Source organism: Gallinula chloropus (genome assembly GCF_964237585.1).
Source record: "Gallinula chloropus genome assembly, chromosome: 12".
Lineage (NCBI taxonomy): Eukaryota > Metazoa > Chordata > Aves > Gruiformes > Rallidae > Gallinula > Gallinula chloropus.
This window is the reverse complement of record NC_140097.1, coordinates 21742497-21759127: the sequence shown is the minus strand read 5'-3', so window position 1 is coordinate 21759127 and position 16631 is coordinate 21742497.

The window sequence follows — 16631 nt, the reverse complement described above, 5'->3', positions numbered from 1 at the left end:
AAACCAAATGGTGGGAAAAGTGAGATGAGAACTCAAGAAGTGTCTAAACTACAGGTTCAATATCTCAGACAGTTTAAAAGTCATGTGCAATCTTAAAAAAACCCCAAACAACCCACACCAGGGGGAAAAAAAAATCTGCTGGTAACATTATTCTATCTGAAGTACACTGTGATGGCCACACTGATTCAGAATACTCCATTGGATGCTGCCCAGAACAACATCTGTCTTGTCAAGGAAGGATCCCTGATCTGCCCTGTTGCAAGCTAAAACCATGTTCTACACTGGGATGGATTCTACAGTCTCCACAGTCATTTCTGTGAAGTTTTAAAATGGAGAGCTTTTGACTATTTAGTATGGAAAGAAAATCAACCATGTGATTAATCAGCTATAATATGCATGATGAAAGAAGGGGAAAAATTAAAACATCAACATCTGCTGGCTGAACAAATACTCAGCTTTCACACCGACGTGTAACGTAGTTTTTTTTAAAAAAAATCTTCAAAACAAATCAAAATCTCAAATATTCCAAGGAGAATTTTCCTAAGATTGACTAGCATAAAATTCACCTTAGAGTACAAAGAAACCTCTGCACAGACACAAGGGACAGAGGATAAACTCTGTAGCTTTCTCCCCTTCCAAGAGTGCACAGCAGTTACTCCTCAGGGTTCCTTTGTGGCTGTAATTCTGCTTTGCTATAAACAGTGAGGACAAGCCACCTCTAACACAGTCCAGAAACAAAGACACAGTTGTGACTTGCACAGAAAGCGGGAAGTAACATCAAAGTGAGGGGATGATGTGGAGGAAACACTGACACTGGCCAACAACAGAGCACTGGAGAGCCTGAAAAAACTAATGGGTTCAAACAGAGCACAGCCTGTTCCATCACTGATACGGGACTATATATGCAAGATGAAAACAAATGAGAGAACTCCCCTGCTGATTTGAGCCTCTGATTTCTTTGTGTGTAAAGCATTTTGCAAACAGATGTCAAGCTGCACACACAGACCACGGCTTCCCCATGCTGTCTCACAGAAGGGCTCCAGAGGGCATGAAACGTCTGCTTTGTGTGTAGCTCCTGCTGAGGCTGCTTCCAAGGCCACACAGATGCTTTGGGGAACAGCATCACTGGTAGCCAGCACCACACATGGATGACCAATCGGTGTTCTCCCCCCAAAAGATGCAGCAATAACTTCTTCTGGTTTAAAATGTAAAAAACATAGATTCATTCCAACTTGCAGCTTTCTTTTTTCCTCTTTGTTTTTTTTTTTTTGTTTACACAGGGATTCAAGAACGATAGCAAGAAAATATTGGCCAACTTTTTGCCCCCACAGCACTTTCAAAAGCAGGAACAAGGACCTCCGACCTCTGTGTGTACAGCCTACAAAGGTGATTATGCTACTTCCATGGCCAATAAAAAGCGAGCTTGCAAGCAGAGATGACAAGCATCCTGCTGACATGCGTGTTCTTGTTTTTATTGGTCCTGTGTAAGCTTGTGCTCACGTGACAAAACACACTTACAGAATCACAAGGTTGGAAAAGATCTTTAAGATCATCAAGAACAACCATTCCCATCCTGTGCTAAACCACATCCCTGAGCACCTCATCTACCTGTCTGTTAAATACACCCAGGGAAGGTGACCCAGCCCCTACCTGGGCAGCCTGTGCCACAGCCCCACAACTCTGCCAGGGAAGAGCTTTTCCCTCCCATCTGTTCTGACCCAGCCCTGGCACAGCTTGAGCCCATTGCCCCTTGTCCCATCTCCTGTCCTCTGGCTGAAGAGACCATCACCCACCTCTCTGCACCCTCCTGGCAGGGCAGTGGAGGTGGGGAGAAGGTCTCCCTTCAGCCTCCTCTTCTCCAGGCTGATCATCCCCAGCTCCCTCAGCTGCTCCTCAGAGGATTTGCCCTCCAGCCCCTTCCCCAGCCTGGTTGCCCTTCTCTGGACTCACTCCAGGACCTCAATGTCCTTCTTATGGTGAGGAGCCCAGAACTGGACCCAGCACACGTGGTGCAGCCTCACCAGTGCCCAGTCCAGGGGCACTCACACAAAGCAGACAGGTTACCTATGATTAACCCCCTTCACAGGTATCTTTACAGCTGATGAGCAAAACAATCCCTTCTACAGGAGAGAAGCAGCAATACCCATGCTGTAGGACCTTTCACTGAACCAAGTAATGATGCTAACCACTGCGCACACTGCGCACCTACAGAGAACTTTAGCAGGTTCTGTTGCAAGCCCTGGCCTCTATTTGATGCTCTATGGGAAAAAGTCAGTCTAACAGTGAAGTGGGTTTAAGAGAGGTTTTTTATATATGCTTTATCAACCTTGTCAAGAAGATAGACTGCAGGATCCTTTATCAGCTGGACTTCCCTAGGTCCCACAGACTATTGCACTACCACTCCCCAGCTAAAGCCTGGAATACATACCACACCAAATCACTAGGTATCACAATGCCAAATGCTCACCACCACCAGAGATGGCAAAAAAACATTATCTGCAGGTGCTACTTTGGTCAAATCCATGGAGTGTTTGAAATTTGTTCTCCAAAAAACAGGGCTAAACTCACATGTTGCATTTAGGTCCCTGCAGGAACAGGACAATTCTCCAGAAGCATGGCCCCTGCATCAGCATCACTCTTGATTTTATTTAGGTTTAGCCATTTGTCATTTAGATTAGCTATTAAGGTGCCCCTATCACCAACAAATGGTTTCATTTACTCCAGTTATTCATTTGTTTCACCTGTCTACAGAATCCAAGAAGAGTAATTAGAAACATGAAGCTTCTCAGCAAATATTTTGATAAACTATCTTATGAAGAAGATTTCACAAAGAAAATTTAAATTAACCTTTAAAATTAGAGCTGTGGGACTATGCACTTATGAAAGCAAAATACATCCACAAGGTAATATTTAACAAAATGCAGTAATGTTCAGGAGATCAAGCATGAAAAGAGCATCTTTAAAACAGCCAAACAGCCACATCACCTACAACTTCCCCAGTAATATTTCTAAAGCAGGGTATCTTCATAAAATGTTTGTAAATAGCTACACAATAGGATTATGACAAATGAGAAAAGATTGAAAGAAATTGTCTAGTTCATAATTTCAAAATGACAACTCTATACATTAAATTCTAGTATAAATGAGGTAATTTGGGGGGTTTGCTTTGTCTTTTTAAAATAGCATGTGTAGAACAGTTGACAGTGTTCTACAAACCTAGCTTGGGGAAAAAGGCTGTTACCATTTTCTCCCCACCCCCAAGCTTTTCTTTCCCTTACTTCTGCTTTTCTTGGGTTAGGACAAGGCTAGAAACAGAAACAATGACATAATATAATCTGCCCTTGTCTGTGTTGCAACAGCCTGGAGAAAATCCATCCAGATAAGCCATGCAGCAAGAGATGTTCCTTGGTTTCATTCCACTTGGCCAGAAGCACGGATAACTCCAAGTTTCCACACCTTTTCTGCGTGCTCAGCGGTCCCAGAACTGCCTGAATTTATGGCTGCTGTATAAATTGTTGATATTTTCCCAACACTCACAAGGCCAAAAAAATTACTGATGCTTTCCCTATCACTGTGATCAGAAACTCTTCAAACTAGGAGCATCAGAAACCTTTTCCTGAAGAGGCCAGTCTGGGCAGCGCAAAATCCAGAGAAGCTTGAGGGGAGCACAAAGAGCAGGCAAGCAAGAGGTAAAGCAGATAGGATTTCCTGGGGGGGGGGCGGGGGGTTGGAAGACATGCAGCCCGATTTCTTTGAGCATATGATAACATGATCACTCAGTCACAACAGTTGACTGTTCTTAAAGTGGTTTCTAGTGTGTCGAAGACAAGTCTGGGTTTTACACTAAAAGATCAGTAAGTTGAGGGGATTTTGGACTCTGAAATAGTAGGACAGATTGTTACAGAGCATATGCTGCAAGATTAAAAAAAGCACTATACACTGAATGTCCTTTTTTGGACAGGGAAAATCAACATTTGGAGCAGTGAAGTTGGCTTTTGGATATTCCACAGCTACCAGTCTGGTGGGGAGGGGAGAAGAGGAGGGAAGTAGCGTCAGCTGCTTTTTCTTCAGATGTGTGTTAGAAATAGCCATTTAAATGCCTTTTTTTTTTTTTAAAACTCCCAAGTTCTCCTTCCTCTTTAAACACACAGGACTAGGCCGTAGATGAAGACTCTGAAGGCAGGTTGTTTTTCACCATTATTAAAATCAAGTCTGAAACAGAAGTGCGAATGAATCCTCTTCATTAACTTCAAACCCAACCACCAGCCATTAAGAACACTGCAGAGGAGGAACATTGCCTGAAGCCCAAAGACTCCATTCATTATTTCTCATAGTACAACCTGATACTGTTTGGTAAGCAGCAGCTGCAACAACATAGAAGGATTACTAGAACAAGGATGGCTGGGTGAAGCTCGGAGTATAAATCATTCCCTAATATCAAATCCCAAGTGTGTCCACAACACCAGACAGGAAGCAAACCATGTTTTTTCTCCATGCATGCATGATTTAAGACTAATTAGGAAACTTTTTTTAACATGGGGAGTAAGTAGAGGGGCTTTTCCCCACAATCAAATAACACAAACCACACCTTGTGAGAGGAAGAAACCTATTAGGTGAAAAGGATGAAGCTGCACCTCTTCCTCCCTCGCTACACACCAGTTCTGGCTCCTGTCACCACACAGAACCCCGGATGCATTCAGCGAGTCCGAGCCCCTGACTAGCTCCCAGCTCCCACTTCCTCAACAGCATTCAGGAATCCATCAGTATTCAGTCAGCATGACTAAATTGCAAAACTGTACACCGAGCTTACCACGTGAGACTGAGTTCTCCAAAGGAAGCACGCTGTTCTGCAAGGGGGCTCATAAGAGCTTTCCTAACAGCCAGCACACTGGGAAAGCTAACCTACTCATACAGCTTCCAGAAGTACCAAACCAAAGGAAAATAGCCAAAGACAATCCAGTATTTTGTACAGTACCTCCTTAGGTACTACTTTAATCAAGTGGGCAGGGGTCCACTTTCAGGGATACTCCTTTAACATCCTTTAACAGAGGAGTGACATATCAAGACCAATCCTTCAGTGCCATCCTCTCACTCTTGCTACATATTTTGATCTAGCATTCAATATAACATTCCAGATTTTATTTCTGATATATAATCACACACACAAAACTTCTGATTTTCTGTGCAATTATAAGTTTCCTGGGAATTGAGATATATTTCCTAGAGAGAATAACACAAAATGCCAACAGCATTTTCAAACCAAAAAGAAAACAACATGACAAAACTTCAGCTTAACTATTACAACCCAATATACACTGCCTTTGTCTTCAAATCACTGGAGGTTTTTTGGAGGTCTGGGTAGGGGTTTTCTGTTGATTTTGTGTTTGGTTGTGTTCTTTTTACTTTCCACTGAAGAGAAAAAGCTCTTTCCCTTTAACACAGAGACAGTCAAATACCTAAAGTCAGTAGGTCAATTACAGCTTGAAAAAAAAGGAAATTGGAAAGTTGTCTAATTTCAAGTGTAATGTCTTAATGTCCCTACGTGTACAATGAAGGAGCAAGAAAATGGAAATAGAGAAACCAAGTACTCAATAGAAATACAAAAAATGCTTTCTAAAACATGCTAATCAGAACATTTTCACTTTGCACTGTTGCAAACATCATCAGATTATGCAGTCTAAGTGCCTCTCCTGGAGTACAGGCTGCCAAGCCAGGAATTTATACTGCCGCCAGCTCTATGACCTAATCCTCCAAGTATCTGGAAAGCTAGAATATTCATTAGCTGAGGGAACTGTATCATCATCCATACATGCTGGAAATCTGCTGCTCAGAGAACCTTGTCAGAGGTTCATGGATGCCTGATTTTAACCAGGGCTTTTAAAGTAAAAGTATACAAGATTTATGAACCAAAAAATTTTTCTCATTAACTGCATGCTGAGTTGTAGGAAGAGATTGAGTCCTTCCTGATTCCATCTGGCAGGACTGCGGTTCTTTTGCTTGGGTTTTTTGAGATGCCATTTTTTTCTCCCCCAAGGGCCACAAACATACATAGTCCCTTCAGTCAAACATTAGACAAGATGGGCTGAATCTGCCTTGCTGAGGATGATGCTCCTATTCCTCCTCACTATTTCCTGGTACATAAAAGGTGCTCAGGGTCTGTAGGCAAGAATGATCCTTTGTTGCTTTTTTTTTTTTTTTTGTTACCTGGAATGTGAAGGCCAAAAACATACACAAGGAATATAAATAACCAAACAAAGAAAGGTCAACTCAATTAAGATATTTGGTGTGGTTTAATAAGTGAAAATACAGACCTGAGCCATACATGGATAGAGGCATGACTACCTGGGAAAGCATCTTTCACTTTTGCATTGAAGAGATGGAATAAACACAACCAAGTAAGACTGAGGAATGACTGGCGTGATCGCAGAATCACGACATCACCAGGTTGGAAAAGACCTTTAAGTTAATCAACTCCAACTGTTCCTGTCCTGTGCTGACCCACATCCCTGAGCACCTCATCTCCCCGTCTGTTAAACACACCCAGGGGCAGGGACTCAGCCCCCTCCCTGGGCAGCCTGTGCCACAGCCCCACAACTCTGCCAGGGAAGAACTTTTCCCTCCCATCCGCTCTGACCCTGCCCTGGCACAGCTTGAACCCATTGCCCCTTGTCCCATCTCCTGTCCCCTGGATGAAGAGATCACTGCCCAATATGTGATGCCAAATAGCAAATGGTCACAGGGATCAATAAGGAGAAATTAGAAGCAAACATAATGAAAGTTTATTTTTAATTAAAAGCTTTTGCTTCTGTTGTAATTTCAAAGCACAGGCTTTGATTTCCATAGACAGATAAGAAAAAGGAACAAGTAATTTTTAACTGTCCCCTCCCTTCTGAATCACTTGCTAGAGGAAATGAACATTTAGAGCTCTGCAGCAGACCTGCCATTCCCAAAACTATAAAAGAAACAGACACTGCTCATTAACAGGAAGGTTAATTAAAACATAAAGGGATCTGAAGAGGGATTTGGGTTATTTAAAGGTAGCACAGATTTTACAGCACAAGTTGTAATGTAAAGTTAGGATGAGATGTACTATTTAATACCATTTTTAATTCCTTCCTTTTTTATACTTCAGCTTAGAACTCAACAGCAGACCTTTTTTTTTAGTCTTTTCCTGAATTTTGTGGCTCGAACATGTACATTCCATGCTCTGTGATGACACAGATGCCATCTTCACCTAAACACTAAGATATCTGTCTGTTAAAAGCCATATTAATTGATTTTCTAGAAAATGAATAAAACATCTCATTGTAGTACCCTTACTAGGGAAGAAAATATTTAAGCATTGATGTGTCTGGGACACAACAGAGTAAAAAAGAAAAGAAAAAAAAAAAGCTAAACAAAAATTCTTGGAGCTTTAGATGAGCCAGAATCTTGGCTGCAGAATTAACCATGACAGGACGTGTGCAACTATTGAGCTTTCAGGGAATAAGAAGTCCCGTGGAGTGGGTGCTGTCAAGAGCACCCTCTGGTCGCCTTCTGGAAATGCTATTCCTGCTTCCTGAAGGACCCAAATTTCTGGAGGATGAGCACAATTGTTAAGAAGTGCATTGTCTGTCATGGCTTTTTCCAGCTTGCACTCCAGTGCTCATCCTACTAAGAAATGAAGAATCATTTAAAAATTTGATGTTTGCTTTGTATATACAAAACATTACACACAGAAAGAAACATAAAATACATACTCAAGAACTTCACTTAACACTGCAAGTCAGAATGCTTTGTTGGGTCATTGCACTAATGAACATAATGATAAACTAGGCACAAACTTCATTACTTGTCTACAAAAACACCTTCAGGGAGAAAAAACAGGCACAATTAATTCTATGGTTCCATGTCTAAAAGGGTAGACAATGCCAAGACAAGAGGGAATGGATTAAAGCTAAAGGAAAGAAGGTTTAAATTAGATATTATGGGGAAGTTCTTTACAGAGAGAGTGGTGAGAGGCTGGAACAGGCTGCCCAGAGAGGGGGTGGGTGCCCCATCCCTGGGGGTGTTCAAGGCCAGGTTGGATGGGGCCCTGGGCAACCTTGTGTAGCTCCAGGCCTGGAGGTTGGTGTCCCTGCCTATGGGAGGGGGTTGGAGCTCTGTGACACTTGGGGTCCCTTCCAACCCAGACCATTCTATGATTCTATGACTTGCCAGGGTCCTTACAGATGACCCAAGAGAGTAACTGAACACAAACTCTTTGACTACAGTTGTGCTCTCATGTCCCAGTTAGCCCATGGAAGCAGCGGAGTATTCAACCATTTTCCTACAGACAAGCTTTCCTGGCTCATTATGGCCTATCATTTCCTCCATCACTAAATGGATAAATGAGTTACTTTTCCCACACTTTACAATTATTTCTTTCTGCTGTATGTGTGTTTTTTTTACTCTAGAAGTAAATCTTTAAGATTCTACATTCTACAGCACTCTTTTGATAGGAAAAAAAAATCACAAAGCTCTATCACTAAATAGCACCTCCTGCATCTTGTCGTGGTTGGGAAGCACACAATTTGGACACGCCATTTCTCTTAGATCATTAAGTTTAAAAGGATGGTGTATGGCTGCTACTGGCACAGAGAAATGCAGAAATTGCTCCCAAGCCATTAGCATAGGCAGTGTGTACAATGCTCTTCTCCACAGTGCAATCCTGCTTTCAAAAGGGACAGGCAGGTAATGGACAGTAACGGAGGGAAGCACACAGGAACCAAAATGCTCCTAGTAGTTCCAAATGCAAATATTCCCACTTGCAATTAGAGAAGATCCCTTTTCTTAACTATCAGCACGGAAAGACTGTGTGTCCCCAGGCGGCTGAGTGGGAAATTCTCTTTCCCCATGGTGTAATTTGGGTAGATCTACCCTTAATGGTCTTCCCAGTCCTGCCTCCAAATCTTTCCTCTGTGTATTAGCTCTCTGCACACTGCCTCAATTCTTTCCCTCCTTGAATGTCAAGCAGCTCTCTCATACTGTTTACTACACAGCTTGCTTCATTACCCTGGCATTTCTGTATACCTGAAATACCTTTCACTTCCACGCAGCAGTGGCCATATCCTCTGCCTCACACATCAGATGAATGAGTCGTGGGTGCTGGCAAGGAGCTCTCCTGTTATTTACAGCAGCCACATCCCCAGCACAAGTTAGCCTAAAAGATTCTTTGCTGCCTTACGGTTTCCAGCACTCAGCAGGCTACAGGATGCTGGCTTTTCCCCACAGCTCTGGATATTTGCTTCCACTACAGCACTTTAAGTACATAAATCCTGTTCTAATACTGCTTTTTCCATGTTAGCAATTACTGCCCAACCCACAAACATGCTATGTGACCAGGACTGAGAGGCAATTCATACAGCTATGAAGAGGTAAGTAGATGCCTGTAACCCACTTCTTATGAAAAGTTAGTCCACATCATGGATAATTTGAGAGTCCTGTATTGAGCAAACAAAAGTTAAATCAACTTCAACCCCATGAATTTCCACTCTGTGTGAAAGAGGTACCTTTCCAGCCTTTAACAAATCCCATTCTGCACCTGTGGCACCATTCAAGAAATTACTCAGATCTGAAACACAGGCATATTGAAAAATTTGTCTGTAATGTGAAAAGCCTTAATTAAAAAGCACTTCTGAACATATATTATGTTCCTGGAATGTACTGCCTTGTGCAAGATGCAGTTTTCCAGTTAGAGCATTTAGACTTTTAACTGTTCTAAAACTAAATCCATCTCTAAAAATAAAGCTATGAAACCTGTTTCTGACAGAAAATGTCAAAATTATAAGAAGCAACACTTAAAATTCATCAGAGGAAATGTGAAAGTAGAAAAGAACCTCACATGATTGTCCTGCAGCTGTTAGTGCCCTCTACTCCTCATTTAAGATGCATACTGAGAAACACTGGTTCTTGGTTAATATAGGCAAAATATATACCATATAGCCTGAGAAAGATAAATCATTTCATAGTTATCTCCTCACACTAACATTTTGTTCTATTGAAGGTGTAGGGTTTTTTCCAATTTAAAAGTTAATAGAAAAATATTAGCATAAAGCAGTCATAACAGTAAACATATATTCCTTGATCATCTTCGTGGCTCCTCTGAACCCCCTCCAACAGTCCCACATCTTTCTTGTGCTGGGGCCCCAGCTCTGGACACAGGACTCCAGCTGGGGCCTCCCCAGGGCAGAGCAGAGAGGGACAATCCCCTCCCTGTCCCTGCTGCCACCCCTCTGCTGATGGAGCCCAGGATCCCATCGCCCTTCTGAGCTGCAAGAGCTACTGCTGGCTCACGTGAAGTTTTTTATCCACCATGACACCCAGGTCCTTCTCAGCAGGGCTGCTCTCCAGGAGCTCTTCTCCCAGTCTGTATCTATGTCTGGGATTCTGACAGCTCAAGTGCAACACCTGACACTTCACAGTTGTTTTTGAAAACAAGTATTCTTAGGAGTTACAAAGGCTATTCCACAGTTACTCCCCAGGTATTCCACACTTTGCTAAAGTTTCCAATTACCTCTGAAATACACACATACAAAGCAATAAATACCCCAAGTACGACTGCAGTTATGGGGTTACCGTGCATAGTGTAGGTCCTGCTCAAGAAACAGACTCTTCACACAGCTTCAAAGTACATCTGAGGAGTTGTGGTATTTTACATTGAGTCTCTGAACAAACTGTGAACATGAACCTGTACTGCTGCAGAACACAAGAGCAGTTTTGACACTTGACTAGTACTGGGGTTGAGTTGTTTCCACAGACACCGTTTATAACTTCCAACACCATGTTGAAATTTAAGACATGCAAGTACAACAGACTCTTGTCTACAGATGAGAAAACACTGTTAAGTTTGCTTTTTCTTGTCAGTAAATATTTTGGGATCTTGCTTTATTAAAAATAAACCTTCACTATACTATATAATGGAAAGGCTAAATTATTCTCTCCAAACAGAATATGGTGAAATTCTCTGAGGAATTTGCAGTAGCAAGTTTAAAATATACAGTTAAAATTCTTCTAGCAACATCCAGTGAAATTACAGCTACACAAAGAAAGGGTTATTCCAAACTCAGAGCTCAGAGTATTACATTTATGACCTTGGAATGAGAGAGGCAAAAGAACAAGGTTCAGACTGGTGAACCATTTATTGCTGATGTCCGTGCTTCCATTCCTGTTTACTATTTGTCATCTGCCTCCTGGAGAAGGAAGCTGATCAAACAGACAGAAAAAGGCTTGTCTAGTAGTAGCAAGATGTCATCATATATAAGAATTATACTTTAAAGTCTTAAAAGTCTGAGTTTTACTATTTCTTTCAAAAACAATCAACAGGAAGAGACAATATTACACTTCAAGCAAGGTGCCAGGATGGCCAGTTCTAGGTCACTAACAGGTTCTACCTGCTTTTGAGACAATGTGTTACTAAATCAACATTGAAACTTTTTTATCCTGTTTCTTACAGGTAGGGGAATCAAGAGTCTTTTCTCTGATTTTGGGAAGGTGCATTACACACACAGGTTTATTAATTTGCTCCCATAATCAGACAGGGAGAAGAGTATTAAGATGCTTCCTTACTATGACTCATTATTGTGGGAACTCCCAACTTCCTCACTTACTCACAAACCAAGGACCGAGAGTGCTGAGTAAGCATATAGCTCAGAATTCCAGGGACAGGTAGCCTGTCATTACTCATTAAAAGTTCCAAAGGCCACTTTTTTTTTTCCCCCCTCAAACAAAATCAGCAACTTAATTCCCAAGGTCATCTCAACAGTTTTCAGACTGCCTACTCACCTTTGAAATACTTATTTAAAAAATTATAAGCAAGCATAATAGACACAGTTGAGTTCATAGGGTTGGGGTTTTTTTCCAAAAGCTGTTACTTTCAAGGGGCCTGCAACAAGTTTGTTTGAAATGGCCTGAGAAACAAAGGTGATTTTATAATGGCAAAAGGAAAAAAAACCCCAAAAGTCTTCATACCAAGTCAAGAGCCATTTAGAGCTGAGTATGGCCCAAAATTGTAAGGATTAATTAAAACACTACAGGAGTCAGTGAAATAAAGCACAAAATCCTACAATGTTATTTTTCATATGATGTCATACCACATGCACATGCTAGGTGATTAAGTTTTGAATATGAATCCATGAAAAGCACTTCCTAATAACGTTGTTGGGAACTACTGAAGCTCCAAGTGTTTCCTACGATCACAAACTATGTCCTGTGAAGCCTGGAGCACTGGTAAAGAGCTGTATACATGGGCTGGGTGGGTGGGTGACTGGATGTTGGAACTAACCAAAAGGACAACCTGCCAAAGAGCTGAAAGGTAGATGAGCCTAACTGCATGATAGTTTTGGATGGGTAGACTACAGGCCAGGCTTGATGTAGGTGTTAATAGCACCTTAATTGACAAGTTCTCAGTTTGTCTTACACAGTGTTCAGTAAAACCTGTTTATCCTACAAAACTGCTACTCTGCAAAACCCCAAGCTTCCCCTTCCAGTACCTTCCCAGTAAATAATGGCAAGTAAAACTGGCTAAACATACAGAATGATGGTAATGGGAAGTGGAAAAAGAGAACTTAAAATATAAAGATAAATTTATTTTTATTATATTCTCTTTCTGGTGTATTAACCAGCATTAGCAAAGTACATTTTAGCAAGTTTCTTATGTTTAGTACTCAGCTACCTGGCTAGAAGGTATCTGAAGCCAGTTGTAATTCAGAACAGGCAAATGACAAAACCAGGCTGAAAACATGCTCATCTTTTATCCACACACAAGAGAAGAATTATTTTGCAGAAGTTTCACAACACCAAAATCCTTTACCTTGAGGATCACTACAGCTGAGGTCCTTAATTTCTGTCCTGCTGCAAATGCCTGGTTTCCCTTAGTTTCAGCAGGCAGCTCTCAAGTAGGAAACAAAGAAGAGAAGCACTCTCTTAGGTTTCAACATTCATTGGTCTCATAGCAAACAAGACTGAAACCTCACTTTCACATCCAGGGAAGAAAGGGAGAGATTAGATTACACAGCCATGTGACTTCTACTACAGGGAGGGGGATTGGTGTCCATAAAAGTAGACAAGGTCCCAAGCTCAACTGTACTGTTTTCCTTTCAGTGTGACCTTGAGAAACCCTTTAACTTCTCTATTCCTTAGTTTGCTCTGTAAAACCAAGATATATATATATAGTTACCAAAGTGCTTTAATTAGGAAGACTGGTACCAAACTGTAATATTAAAACCAGAATTTGTTAACAGCAATGCTCAGCTCAACTTGGAACAAAGCTGAATTTATGGATTGTATTTAGAGATGAAAGCAAATTTACCTGGGCTGAAACAATCCCCCAAATAAAGGTTACACAGAAGAGCCGGATGGTCATTCACAGTCACGGCTGCAGAAAAACTATCACAAGTCAGTTAGCTGGTGGAGGAATTGCAGCTAGAGAGCAGTAGCTGCTGGAGGCTTTGTGGCATTAACCAGCTGTCAAAATACAGTTCAGCTCTATGGGAACACACCAAACATTCCCAGACACTCTGTCTGTAAGTTTAGAAACACTCCACAAATAATGTTTATGCGCATAACAGGAAAGAGATGCTCAAAACATGAGGGCCAATGGTATATGCAACATAAAATACCACTTCAGACTATGTAGCAGAGATAACCAAAGCGCCTTAAGGACTTAAGATTGTTTCCTCATGGGTATCTTGTAGGGGAAATAAACGTTCTGGACCACACTCTAGGCAGAGAGAAGTTACTAACGGCCAGTTCACAGAGTACAGAGATGTAGATATACATGGGTGGGGGGGGGTAGGGGGAACATGACATGCATCAGGATGTAGGAAAAGATAGAGAGGAGCTTTAAAATTATTACTTATTTTGCTAGGTTTCACCTATGTCTTAATCATCCAGGGGACAGGCCTGGATTTTGGTATACAGACGGCACACAAGATCTTTCCATCTCCAGCAAACTAGCACACTGTAGATAAAGAGTTCTGGATTATCAGAGATCTTAGTCTGCTCATCTTTTTCAAGTAGCAAGCCCTAATTAAGTATATTTAGAAGAATTATTTTCCTCTGATCGCACCTCAGTCAGCTCCTATCACTTCTGGAGTGGTTTAACCACTTTTTTTGACATGGCTTACAGACACACATATTCCTGCTATGGGAAGAATGGACTGGGGCTGTTCAGCCTTGAGAAGAGAAGAGAGGGGATCTGATCAATGGTTATCAATATCCGAAGGGTGGGAGGCAGGGGGAAATGGGCAGCCTCTTTTCAGTGTCTGTGGGGACAGGTCAAGAGGTGATGGTGTCAAGTTGGAGCACAGGGAGTTCCACAGCAACATGGGGAAGAACTTTTCCCCAGTGAGGGTGAGGGAGCCCTGGGACAGGCTGCCCAGGGGGTGTGGAGTCTCCATCTCTGGAGAGATTCCAGCCCTGTCTGGATGTCGACCTGTGCGACCTGTCCTAGGGACCCTGCTTTGGCAGGGGGTTGGACCCAATGGGCTGTGGAGGTCCCTTACAACCCCTAGCATTCTGTGAATATCACCAACTTCATTTCTCATGCTCTTCTGAGGTAGCAGCAGCCTTCTCAGGATGCATTCCAGGGGCCACAGCCATAACCAGCCCCTTCAGCCAAGCTCCTAAATAAGTACACCTTCTTTGGAGGCATATGCCAAACCACATGCCAGAACAGATATGATGGGTACACCAGCTCTAACTAGAATCCCAGCATCTTTGGTTCAGTAAAACTGAACTGTATCTCCTGGAAGCTTAGGGACTGGAGCTATGGGCCATGCCTGCTGCACACTAAGGGAGATGAAGGAGAAGACTGATCCCGGGCTGCAGAGCCAGGAAGAATTCCAGAGAGCTGGGCTGTTATGCCACTGGCCTTTCCAGTATCACTCAGGCTAACTGCTCTAACACATACACAGCTCTAACTGTGCTCTAACACATACACAGCAGGCACCAAACCCTGCCTGTATTAATACCCCTAGGCACCCAGCTGCTCCAGGCAGCTACCAACTTCACCAAGGACAGTATCTTGCAGCCTTCGAGCCCTATGTAAATCCCAAGCCCAGCAGCTGCAGAAACAAAGAAAGTATTTTGGGTTGTTCTTTTTCATCTTTATTCAAAAGAATGAGTGGAGAAATTTATCTTTGCCCTCCACCACTCATCTTCCTCACTATCAAAGTCTATTCATCAGACTCTTCCCGGTTAAGCCTTGCTGTCTGGGTTCTTTCCCAGTCTCCAAAACCCAAACCTGTGGCTCCTAGAAACATTTCTAAGTAGGGAAAAAACCCTGAGATTTACAAAGATAAACAGAAAGAATAATTGAAAAAAAAATAGCAAACCAGCTGTGGCCTGCATCACTTTTGTTGTGGCTCAAGGCCAGGTTGGATGGGGCCCTGGGCAACCTTGTGTAGCTCCAGGCCTGGAGGTTGGTGTCCCTGCCTGTGGCAGGGGGGTTGGAGCCCTGTGATCCTTGGGGTCCCTTCCAACCCAGACCAGTCAGGGATTCTATGAAAAAGCTTCTACAAAGACTTAATACTTCCAAAGCTTGAAACTGATTCCAGTAACTTATATGACCCTGTCTTTGTGCTGAACATGTTTTCTATGCAACCCATAGGACTGGACTATTAAAAGAAAAGCTTAAATTCAAAGGTTCAGTCCTCCCAGAAAGGAGTGTGGCATTTGTTGAAGCAAGAGCAAGTTTAGATTTTTTCATAGTTCAACATGTTGATGTCTCACAATGCCATGCCACTAAAAACATATTTTTAGGGGGATGAGGAATGGTTGGAATAAAATCAGGTAACATGGAGGATTTTATGGAGGATGTCAGGAGTATCATAAGCAGAGCTACAGGCATTCTCATTATATGTGTAATCTGCTGCTCATACAAGTATTGTGCATAGACAGGCCACCTTCAGCAGCAGGTCTTTCAGCTGATCTTCCCTAAGTGCTCCATTTCAAGACATTAGTCAAAGCCTTTTTTTTCCTCCCTCCATCCCTTCCCAGAATTCCATTAGATGGATAAGTGCCTCATTTCCAAACAGTAGTTCCTCTTTTGCCAAGAGGCTGAAGGATGGTGCTTTCTGCAAAAACACTGAGCAACTCTCTTCTGGAAGCTGACTGACACTTGATTTGTGTCTATTCCACTGGTACTGTTTGAATACCACAAATATTTCAGTGATGCATCAAAATGTTAAAGATCCATCTGAATACATGCAGTTCAACCTATATAAGCACACACATCTTTCAGATTGCTTCTCTTCCACTGAACATACACTTCTGAATTATGAGACAGTAAAAATACATTACAATGAAGTAGTTAACTCCCCTGTTCTGTGTACTTATGTATATGATTATAAATGACCTCTGTTACCCAAATGATTCATTCAAAATTGCAGTAATAGCCTCTGACACGTGTTCCAGGCATGACTGCTAACTCCACTGAGGTTGCTTAACATCTCTGATTAGTAGATGTGTTTTCAGTTACTTACAACTTTGGCTAATTTTAATCACTGCACTGAAGTTCCACTGACTTGGCAGGTTTTCTGCCTCAAAGGGACAGAGGAGTTTTAAAAGTTTCACCCAAAAAATTTCACCTCTTTATTAAGACATATCTAGGA